The 9,958-nt window shown below is 38.3% G+C and overlaps 1 protein-coding gene across 1 annotated transcript in view; it reads left to right on the top strand.

Annotated features, from left to right (window-relative positions):
• Window positions 1-236: 236 nt before the first annotated feature.
• The window catches only part of lrrn2 (leucine rich repeat neuronal 2), a 54,353-nt gene continuing 44,631 nt past the window's right edge, over window positions 237-9,958 (top strand). The window contains exon 1 of the mRNA XM_056269822.1: window positions 237-529. The gene's annotated coding sequence lies outside the window, so the exon portion shown is untranslated. The remainder of the gene's footprint in view (window positions 530-9,958) is intronic.

The raw sequence follows: 9,958 nt of genomic DNA, 5'->3' as shown, positions 1-9,958 counted from the left end.
GCACGTGACTATAGCAGCCCAGTTACATGGCAAAGGGGCAAGTGAGGCAATAACAGGTTTCATATACTGTTCTGACTGTGAGAAAGAAATGAAGGAGAGGCGGAAAAATAGAGCAGACAGCAAAGGGGTTGGGGGCAAGAAAGGGAGACTTTTAAAAGGAGGAGGTGGGGCTACACGGTAAGGGCAGAGAGAGAGAGAGAGAGAGAGAGAGAGAGAGAGAGAGAGAGAGAGAGAGAGAGAGAGAGAGAGAGAGAGAGAGAAAGAGAGAGAGAGAGAGAGAGAGAGAGAGAGAACACAGATCCGCTCTCTATAGATCGCCTACACAGTGTCAGAAATAGAGCGGAGTTTAAGGCAGGTGCGTCTGTATGAAACCCTACGCGATGCGCTAATACAAAGTCGTGAGAGAGGATACAGGTTGATTGACTAACGCCAAGAAGGAAACCGAGAAGAAAAACGCAAAGAATAAAAAAGCAAAGAAGAGGAAGAAGAACAGACCGAGATGTACGCTGAAATGACCCATCACTTCATGGTAGGGAAGTTTATCATTTTCTCTCTAGGTCGAAACATTTACGCGTTGCATTAGAACGCGCACTGCAGTTGCTTTTCTAGTGGTGTTGACACAAGAAAGGGCAAAAAATGTCTCTAACAACCTGTCAGAAAGCATCATAAGCACGTAATTCTTCAACATTTAAGGATTATTTGAGTGTGTTTGTGTGTCTCAAAATCTTGTGCGGTAAAGTGTCGGTAGTTTGAAACGGAGTTCAAGTTGTGCGATGCACTGACAAGTCGAGACTTTTCCACGCTCACGCTGCATGGCAGTTATGGTCAGCATGCAGAGCACATCGAGATAGAGAAGCACTGACTCACACATTAGCTTGGCCGAGGAGAGAGAGAGAGAGAGAGAGAGAGAGAGAGAGAGAGAGAGAGAGAGAGAGAGAGAGAGAGAGAGGGGGAAAGAAAACGCTTCATGCCGCATTGAAATTCCACAGCTTTGCGAAAATAAGGAAAACGCAGTGTGCGCGCGCGTTTGTGTGGATCATGTGGGGGGACGCATCTGTCATTTCATTAAGTGATTAGCGTCCAGAAACTCTCCCTCCCTCTCTTCCTCTATCCTCCTCTTCCTCCTCCCTGCTGTTGCTATCCGTGTCCGCGTCGCTGCCGCTGTCGCAGTTGAATTTGCAAAAGCTAGCTTGCGCGCTCTGCTTCTCCACAGCGAGCCTATTGTTGTTGTCCTCCTCCACACTCTCCTCTGAGGGGTGTCAGCTCACGGTGCTAATCATCCTTCTCAGCCTCTTCATGTGTGGGGAGGAAGTGTGCGCGTGTGGGTGTCATCCTGGAAGACTGGACCAACACACGTGAGAGTGTTGGCAGGTGTCCGTTGCATTATGCGGCTCGGAGAGAGAGAGAGAGAGAGAGAGAGAGAGAGAGAGAGAGAGAGAGAGAGAGAGAGAGAGAGAGAGAGAGAGAGAGAGAGAGAGAGAGAGAGAACGAACGAACGAGTGTGCAATGAGGACAGATTGGGTGTGATAAATACATTAGATGATGCTCAAATGTATTTCGTATTGGACGTCTGTGTGGTTGTTTCTTGTTTGTGCATACATAGGCTATATAGAGTTCAACTAAACCAAAGCCACTTGAGGAACCGCATTTTAAATGCTTAGGTGGTCAATGTGAAAAGCCGTTCTCAACCTATTTTACTCCACAAAAGTATTTTAGAGAAAACAAAAACTTTATTTAGTCCATCAAAAGATGTATTGGATTGTGAAAAGTATTTAATCCATCAAAAAAATAACAAAACATAACAAAAAAATAAATAAATTGGATTTGTGAAAAGGGATGTTAAACATCGGAATGTAGCCAATTTTAGGAAAGGAGGGGTTGAAAAATAAAAACACTGAGGTAAGTGACGTCAGTCAAAAACGATAGTCGGTTTAAAGGCGGATCAAGTTATAACATTTTGTTCTATGCTTTATAACATTTCAAAAATGGAAATAAAATCAATTAGACTATGCCAAATAAGACAGCATTAAGAAAGTAAAGAGAGTAAATGTTTACTTAAAAAAGAAAATATTAAAGGCCTAATAGTTCCCCAAAACATAAAAAAAGAAAATCAGCCCTGAAATGCATTTTGGACATGGTGATGATGATGTGCTGATGACAGTGAATCACACAGTCCAATTTGTTGTGAAGAATATTCTGACAGCTAATAAAAATGCACCCAGACATCAATGAATAAATTCTTAATAAGTCATACCAAGAAATTAAACACATGACTTGTCCTGACAACTAGACTGGAAAGATAATTGCATAGTTTGTTTATCACAATGTTGATTAGCCCTCAGTGTTGTGTATGGGCATGATTACTGAATGCAAATCTTGCATGAGGGAGCTCTACAGTCCCTGACAGTGCATCACTGTAAACATTATTATCTTTACAGTTCCTCGTCATTTAGTGGCTTATATTAGTTCCTAAGTACTCAAGATGTCCTTTTTACAAGGCAAACTTTAGCCAACCCAATGGAATATTGTTATCTACAACAATACATTTAGTGGCATGGCTTATTTAATTTAATTCAATGAAAACTATACCATGACCCCTAAATTACTCCCAATTAATGATTTAGCAAGACTTTAACCGGATTGACAGTCCCAGTGGGTAGCTATATAATGTGCTGGAGTAGATAGTAACCCATAAATGTTCTCTTTTAGGATTAAATTATTTTGCCTGTGCCGAAACCTCATTTGTTCAACCCAAATCCACTTTGAATCTTCAAATGTCTTGATTCCATAATGCTCACAGCTATTGTTCTCGAAATCAACCTTTATCGTGCTTCACATAATCTAGATCCAAAGGCAATCTAAATAAGAGGCAATTTATTTGAGTTCAGCTTAGAGTTAATTTGAATGTATCCATCGCAATGAGAAAAATATCCAAAGAGGGGCTCAAAAGATGATGTCTAAGAACAGCAGAAATGGGTGAGTTGCCCATTCAACTACCAAACTAATGACTCACATGAGCTATGATTTATTTATTCGAAAAGACTCTAATTAGTCTCAAATGTATCATTTACTGATTTGTACATAAATCATATAAAAAACCTCAATGTTCAGTTAGACACACTATATATATATTTATAAAACAGTTAGTTCCAATCCTTGATTCTGATTGGTCAATGTGCTTTATTCATGATAAAACACGGCTATGACCGCTTCACCCAACGGTTCTATTTATCACTGCGCAACACTGCAGTTCATGTTGTTTTTATTTGAGCTTTCATGCATATTACATATTGGAACGTTGTTGCTGTTCACGGTCAGGGACTATTTTTTTCTAGCGGAAGGAAGGCTTTTAGTGATTTTACTTCATGAAAGTTGCCCTAATAAATTTTTTTTTTTACTTTAATATTTTTATTGTGTGGTAACCGTTTTATAAAAGCAATAAGGTACTTGAGGCAAGTGCTGTATCGTGAATAAGTAACGGCTGAAGGGGTTGCAGGCACCCCGCTTCCCGTTGTGCCTAACAACGCCCTTCAGCCGTTACTTATTCACGACAGCACAGCCTCTCGTACCTTATTGCTTACATATACATATATCGCATAATCTCAGATGTCTGAAAAATATGTTAACAGTTAGTCTTGCACTCTTAAAAATAAAGGTTCCAAAATGGGTGTTTTAGCATCAATGCCATAGAAGAACCATTTTCGGTTCCCCAAAGAACCTTTCAGTCAACAGTTCTTAAAATAGCCATTTCTTCCCCCTTAGTGTGAAGAAGAACATTCTAAAAATCATAAGAACCCTTTTCCACTATAAATAACCTTTTGTGGAATGGAAAGGTTCCATGAATGTTAAAAGTTCTTCATGTAACCATCAATGTCAATAAATAACCTTTATTTTTAAGAATGTGGAGAATAAACTGTAATCACAAACACTCCTACTTGACATGTCCCCTACCGGTTCCCCTATAGAATAACACGCTTGACCACTGGTGTTTGCTCTGCCTTTGAAAAACATTGGGATGGGTTCTTTAAAAGGTGACAGCGGCGCGTGTCCAGGCCTACGGTGCACTGTCAACAACCACTTCACATTGAGCATAAGACAAGAACCCCCACCGAAGGGCGAAACGCTGCTTTCTAAAAATAAAAACACTAGGGGCTGACTGTACAGCTGCAAACAATTACTAAGGGTTACCTTGCTTGCAAATAGAAATAAAACACACCAGCTACTTGGCCCTCTATGCCACTGTTTGGGGCTGGCTTTGAGGCTTGTGTGGTCTGTTAGGAGTTTTTAGCTTTTAATGTCTTCATCCTGCAGGTAAGTGTGAGCTGGTTTGTTATAAACATCTGTTAAATCCTCTTCATGTTAGCATGGCTAATGAGGCGGAGGGTGTGACAGAACAGATGCCTCCGAGTGCGAAAAAGAGAAACAGAGGCGAGACTGGAAGAAAGGGGGAGAATGAAAGGGTGAATGATGGGAGAAAATGTATGCAGCACATCCCTTCATCCCCCACAGATGAGTCTTCAGTGAGGGCAGATGTTTCCATGATTAAGCAGTTGAGACAGCCTAGGTGCTGCTTAGCAGATATATTTGCTGTTGCAAAGACATGCCCATTTGACTATAACGGCAGGGTCGATTATGTTTATTGATCTGCCACAGAGGAAACAGTCTTGTGCTATTTACCACATGCAAACGGCTCTCTCGTTCCATATGGTTGACAATGACATGCAAGAGCCTCAAACCAAATTAAGACTTGTGTGTGTGATGTCTTGTTTAACTTATCATTTCATGAACGTCCCTGCCATCTAGCTGCTGTAATCCCCTTTTATTATCATGGATCGGCCTGTGAACAATTCGAGATAATCCCTAATAAACTGGTCTTAATAAAAATGTATTGCAATAAAAGCCAATGGATTTGATTTGGAGAGACTTAGGGGAAAAACTAAAGAAATATAAAGTTTATGTGTGATTCAGCGGAATATAATATGATGACACATAGGGCTGGGAATAGAGAACCGTTTGTTTTTCAGAACTGGTTTCATACTGTAACTGAATGATTTACGACATCAGTTCTGTTAATGGATCTTAAACATCTAAAAAAAAAAAAATCATTGAATGATATATTTTTTTATTTTAGTTTGAGTTTGCAGTCTTTCACTGGTGGCTGTTAAATTATACAAAAATATCTAATATAATAAAATCTAAATAATGTAATTTTAAATTATACATGTCAGTAAGATTTTTTTAAAGAACTTTTTGTTCAGCACACATTAAATTAATCAAAAGTGACAGTAAAGACAATGTTACAAAATATTTCTGTTTCAGATAAATGCTGTTCTTTTGAACTTTCTATTCATCAAATAATCCGAATAAAATATAAATCATGGTTTCTGTATAGATTGTCTTTAACGCTGATAATAATAAGAAATGTTTCTTGTGACTTGTAGTACTGAAGACTGGAGTAATGGCTTCTGAATATTAGCTTTGCCATCACATGAATAAAAGACATTATAAAATATATTCTTTTTTTTTTTTACTCTATTTTTGAATAAATCAATGCAGACTTTTGAGCATAAGAGAGTTCTTTAAAAAAAAAAAAAAAAATCTTACAGACCCCAAACTTTTAAACTGTACTGTAACATATATTTATAGTATTGCTTAGTTTGGACCAGTTTTTGGGGATATGACTTTTGGGAAAAGTACTAAATGAATCATTAATGGAATAATTAAGAAACCAGAATAGTTTTTCTGTATGATTCCCAACCCAAAGACATGCACACAAAGTCTGTCCACATCCAAGTGGATTCCCAGTGGCTTTATTTTGATGTGTATGATCTCACATGGCTCAATTATGTACAGCACACCGGACAGTCAACTTTAAGCACACACCACTCTCTCTATTGCTCGGCTCGGTCATCCCCGGGCAAGGACTCCTGGCCATGACAAACATCAGTACTGCAAATGAGCCTCGTGTGTGTATGTGCAGATGTGCACAAATGTGAGCGAGCATATGCGTAATAGGGTCAAAAGGACTGTTGGACTTCACCTCTTGTACTCGCTGAAGAGGGCAGATGAACTCAGGGCAGGAAAGATCACAGACATCTGTCTGAAAGGGAAAGAAAAAAAATTTGCACTGTCACAACACAGCCCATCACCGCACACGCACCCAGACGCACTGTTCTGTCTGTGCGCTGAATTTTTGTAAGCACATATACAAACAAATCAGCTAAAGGAGCTGAGAAATCCAATTGAATCAAAGTGAAAGACAGGACCAGGAGGTGATGTCTCCTCTGTGTAGCTCATATGGCTCCAAGGCGTCAGTCGCCTTACAGGCACCCTACAAAAAGACAAATAAGGCTGAGTATATTGTGCATCATATCTGCATAGGCATATATTATGCACTGCTGTCAGAAATGAATATGTTTTGTGCTGAGAGTGGTACGGATCCGTCTGAAGGAGGAGGTGAAGACAGAGCACTGCTCACAAGCCTCAAGGGCATATCTGTGAATAAGCAAACACATCAGTCTGCCATCTTGCAGCACGGTGATGAACGCAAACAGTGACAGTGAAACAACTCGAACAGATTTATCAAGCGGTCGGCCATTAACATTTCATTTTGTAGCTCGACAGAACAACGTTTTCGTACATTGTAGACATACTGGTAAAGAGCAAACAGCTCTGGTCAGTTCAGCTACTTCATTGAACCAGTTTTTTGGATTGTTTGCACTAAAATCTGCAAAGAAAATCTGCTCTTTTTTATATTTGAAGTATATATTTGATTGCTTTTAATTATATGCATTTTATTTTTGATAAAACGGAAACGTTTTTCCTTGCGTTTTTCGTGAAAACAATCCCCATTCACACGGATCCACAAAAATGATTAAAAATGCTGTATTCTGCTGTCAGGTATGGAAGCTTGTTTCCGCCACTGAATAAAAAATAAAATAATAATTGCAACTTTTTATCTCACAATTGCGAGATATGAAGTCAGAATTGTGAGAAATAAAGTCGCAATTGCGAGATATAAAGTCGCAATTATGAGAAATAAAGTCGCAATTGCGAGAAAAAAAAACACAGAATTGAGACTTTTATCTCACAATTCTGACTTTTTTCCTCACAATTGCGAGTTTACATCTCGCAATTCTGACTTTATAACACATAATTCCGAGTTTATATCTCGTAATTCTGACATCTTTTCTCAGAATTGTGAGATATAAACTTGCAATTGCGAGTTATCAGGCCAATTCTAAGGGAAAAAAAGATTAACTTTTGTCCCCTCAGAATAGTTTATATCTCACAATTCTGACTTTACAACACGCAATTTCGACTTTATATCATGCATTTCTGACTTTATAATACGCAATTGCGACTTTATATCAATCAATTCTGACTTTATATCTCGCAATTGCGACTTTATTTCACACAATTCTGACTTTACAACACGCAATTGCGACTATAATCACGCAATTCTGACTTTATATCTCGCAATTCTGACTTTATAAGATGCAATTGCGACTTTATAACACGCAATTGCGACTTTATATCACGCAATTCTATCTTTATATCTCGCAATTCTAAAAAAGTCAGAATTGTGAGATAAAAAGTCGCAATTACCTTTTTTATTTTTCATTCTGTGGCGGAAACAAGCTTCCATAGTCAGGCCAGTAGTTGGCAATATCACTGAACATGAAATACACATGCACATGACGTCACCGTTTTTACAAATTCTCGTTTTTGTTACAGAGATGATAATGGTGTTTTCAAAAACTTGCACATTAAAACCCAATTTCAAAAGTTTTCCCCCATTACACTGTTGTCGTGTAAATGAACGACCAATATGCATACAAAGTTTTCAGTTTTTAGTTGAAAAGCGATATTTGAATAATAAGAAACCGTTTTAATATACATTTTATGTCTTGTGAACAAAAAACTGTATATTAAAGGCAAGTAATTAGCAGCTATTATAGAACTGTAAATTGTTGTTTTTAAGCAAATTGAAAAGCTATCTTTCAGTGTGTATTTTTAACACCCATCACACTGACTTAAAAGGCATGAATGCCATTTTAGAAAAAGCACAAAAAGAGAAAAGACATAAAACAGTAATGACACATCACTCTGATTTGACAATCAGTTTTTAATCTTATCCTGTACTGCAGCAAGCTACAAAGATTTTGGGTTGCTTTGTGGAAAATTGTTTACTCTCGCCGTTGGTTGAATCAAATCCTTTATGACTTCAGTTTTCAACTCACAATGCTTATTGTCTGATTCACAGTGTCATTTGTGAGCATTACATCTGAACTCATTTGGACATACAAAAAAAATGCATTTGCCTGTACCAACAAGAGGAAAAAAATGTAATGAAATCCCTTTGACTTTGTTTGTATGGACATACTTTAACAATGTGCTTCAGAAAAACAGAAAAGTAAGGAGGAAAAAAACATGCAGGGATGAGATAAAACATTTCTTATATACAAAAAAATAGTGTCTTAATGAGGACGTCAGAAGAACTTGCTTCAGTAACTACATTATGCATTTTTTCCCCTAAATTCTTAAATATATCCTAGCAGGCCTATAGCAATAGAACAGTTCATTAAAAAGGGCTGCCGCTAGAAAAACAAAAATAGTCTGCTTTGTCCTGTAAACTCTCTTCCTGTCTTCTCAAGCGAGCTCAGTTGTGAATACTAAGGCATCTCTTCTCATTAATTGCTCTCACAGGCAGCTTAGCCAGGGTCATCTCTGCATTTTTGACTCAGTCCAATTAATACTAATCACAGCATCAAACTGGCTGAGAGAGAAGATTGCACTGTCGGAGCAACTGATCATTTTGGAAATTCATTAACAAAAGAAAGGAAAAAAGGGGGACTCTGAGTGGATATGGCAATCTGCTTTGAGATTTAATTTTTCGGCCTTCAGCTTTCAAAATGTTTGGACAATTTGTCATTATCATTCAGTTCCAGAAAACAAACCAGGTCTTAAATGAACAGATGGACTTGTAGAATGGCCTAACATGGAAGAGGGAGACAGACTGGCTGCTGTCTGCTCCAACGGCTCAAGGCATTCGTGAAATATCAGAAGGTATGCAGCTGAATTATTTATAAGATACCCCCGTATATTAAATTAAAAGGAAGCAACTCATAAACAGAGGACAACATGATAGCAGATCAAGGCTTCTGCAAAGCAGAGCACAAGAAGACATTTTGTTTTTCTTCTACATTTGTGCATTTTGCTGGCCAAGTCAGACTTGAAGGTGTCTACTTGCCATGGCAATATATTCACTAACCCTAGTGAAAATGTTGGCATTTATTGGCCAAATAAAATAAAATGTACTTTGTATATAAAAGGAATAGCTCACCCAAAAGTGAAAATTTCCTGATTATATACTCACCCCCAGGCCCTCCAAAATGTAGGATTTTCTTTCTTCAGATGAAGACAGAAAGCATTCCAGGATTTTTCTCCATCCAGGATGGATTCTCCAATGAAAGTGAACAAAGATAACCTTAGTCCATTTTTAATGTTCCAAAAACCATTTTTAGGCAGCTTCAAAGTAATCCACACGACCCCAGCTGACCCCAAGAGTCTTCACTTGCGAAACGATCAAAAATGTATATACTTTTAACTACAAATGTTCACCTTGGTCCTGCTCTGTGATGCGCGTCCATAAAATGGTTTAGTTCATGACCTCTCGAGTGACCTACACACATTGGGAAGGTCACGCTTGGCGGTCACCGTGATTTTGCCAAGTAAGACATCATCCTGGATCAACATATTTTGTTGATCCTGGATCAACATTCCTGTCCCAAAATGTAGTCCTTACCCAATCCCAATCCCTACCCCTAAACCTAACCCTACCCATAACTTTTCCCTAAAATCATAGGGTAGTGATAGGTAAATAACACTGATGTTTAAGTACTTCAACCTGGTTCTAAGCCTAAACTTGACATAAACTGTAAACATGTCCCTCAAA

The sequence above is a fragment of the Rhinichthys klamathensis genome, unplaced genomic scaffold (genome assembly GCF_029890125.1).
Source record: "Rhinichthys klamathensis goyatoka isolate OS25496 unplaced genomic scaffold, OSU_Roscu_1.1 h1tg000291l_1, whole genome shotgun sequence".
NCBI lineage: Eukaryota > Metazoa > Chordata > Actinopteri > Cypriniformes > Leuciscidae > Rhinichthys > Rhinichthys klamathensis.
Note: the sequence above shows the minus strand (reverse complement) of the source record. Positions and strands in the feature narration are given on the sequence as shown.